This window comes from Mirounga leonina, unplaced genomic scaffold (assembly GCF_011800145.1).
Source record: "Mirounga leonina isolate KUSES-001 unplaced genomic scaffold, KU_Mleo_1.0 Mir_366, whole genome shotgun sequence".
Taxonomy (NCBI): Eukaryota; Metazoa; Chordata; class Mammalia; order Carnivora; family Phocidae; genus Mirounga; species Mirounga leonina.
The window spans coordinates 15834862-15836816 of NW_023270709.1; positions in this window are offsets into that span (position 1 = coordinate 15834862).

Genomic DNA, 1955 nt, shown 5'->3' on the forward strand with positions numbered 1-1955 from the left:
GGAGCGCGGGCGGCGGGCGGCGGGGGGGCGGGCCCGCGGGGGTCCCGGCGCGCGGGCCGCGGGGGCGGGGAGGGGTGCGAGGCGCGCGGCCGGAGCGGCGGAGCGCTCCTGCGGGGCGGGGCGTGAGGCTCCCGGCGCGGGGTCCCTCCGCCTGTCCCCGCCTCCTCCCACGAGCCCGCCGCTTCCCCCCTCGCCCCTCCCGCCTCCGGCCCCCCGCCCGCCGGGGCCCTCCCGGGAGAATCTCCTCCTACTTTACTTCTTTTTGTTGTCGTCGCCCCCCCCCCCCCCCCCCCCGCCACCGCCACCGCCGTAGGGTTCCCGCTGAAGCGGCGGTGCTGCTTCTCGCGCAGGCGAAAGTAATCGAGCCCGGCTGGGGCCGCCGCGAGCCCGGCCCGCGGGTGCCCGGGACGAACGGAGCGGCTCGGGCTCCGGGGGCCCAACTCAGACCCGGAGGTGAGCAGTCCCGAGAGTGCTCACGGGCTGCTGGGGCGCTGCTTAGCCGCACTTGCCCCGGAGTGCGCTCCCGTCCGCCGCCTCCCCATCTGTGAACCTACTGCCCTTTATTCCGCACGGAACTTAATACCCTAACATTTATCACATGGGGACTGGAAACCATTTCTGAAGGCCAAGTCTCCCACTTAAAATAGTGGTCATTTTATTAATTAATTTTACGAGGACTTAAAGTGAACTTGGAGTGGTAGAAGGTGCCACAGGAATACTAATAAAGACTGGCATGTCTTCAAAGAGCAGGACCATGAACTATATGAATACAGGATTATAGTGTGCATTTGGAAAGGGCTTCTAGAGACGTCAAAACAGTTTATAGACTCATTAATTTTCATCAGTCCTCTTTGTCAGGTAGCAAAGAATTATGCACATTTTTAAAACAAGGAAATATTCACCGAGGTCAGCAGAGTCAAAAATAGGACTTCCTACTTTGCAATTCCCAATAGAGTGCTTTGCTTGGTCGACTAATTTGGCACAACTTGCCAAGTGTTGCTCTCTGACCCATCCTAGCATTACTAGTTTGTTTTCAACACTTCCCTTTGTTTGGGCCATCCTTTCCTTAGCTGGCAAAATCGATCTTAACGCGTGTAAACCACATGCTATAAATTCTGCTATTTTGTTTGCTTCCAGAGATACTGTGATGGTAATTGTTTGGCCGAATAAGCAAGGAATGAATGGTTTGCTGAATAGAGAATTATTTATTTTGTCTTGAAGAGGGTAGGTAAATGATGATTTAATTGACGGCCCCTAATGTCTGGCCAGAACTAATAAAGTCATTCAGTCTAATTTCTCCCTCAATTACCCAGACAACTTGATACCCTGTTGTTGTTTAATAAAAATACCCGATAATTCTAACCTATTGTTTGATGACTTTTTCCAAGCCACTGCTCTTTAATTACATGTCATTGTATTTAAATTGTTCTAAAACTTTCATTTATATTACAGTAACAATGAGTTAAGTGTAAGCCAAACTCCTCTTAAATGTTGGCTAATCAAGGTTGAATAAATGGGCTCCAAGCCTCATCAAACTTTCTTGAAATAGTCATCAAGTTTTTATTTATGAAGATGTTCTTTTCTCTGTCAGCATACTTAGAAACCGTTTAAAACCTTACATATCCTAGGAGCAGTTGAAAGAATAAAAGTATCTGACATTTTGTTAGAAGCTTTTTAAAGGAGTAACTGGTTGCTCTCCAAACAAGCGACCTCAGAAAATTAATGACTTCACTTTTGGGGGAGGATGTTGTGAAATGGCCACTTTTTCATACTAAAGGTGGCAGGAAACAAAGATAATGTCATTTTAGAAAGCCACATATCTGGTGGCATTTATAAAGACATAAAGGTATTCGTACCTTTTGACTTACTCCCCAAAAAGTCAAGGCCACGTAACAAATCTAAAATGTGGAAGAATCTTAGGCCTAAACATGCTGGACAAGAATTAGATGAAATAT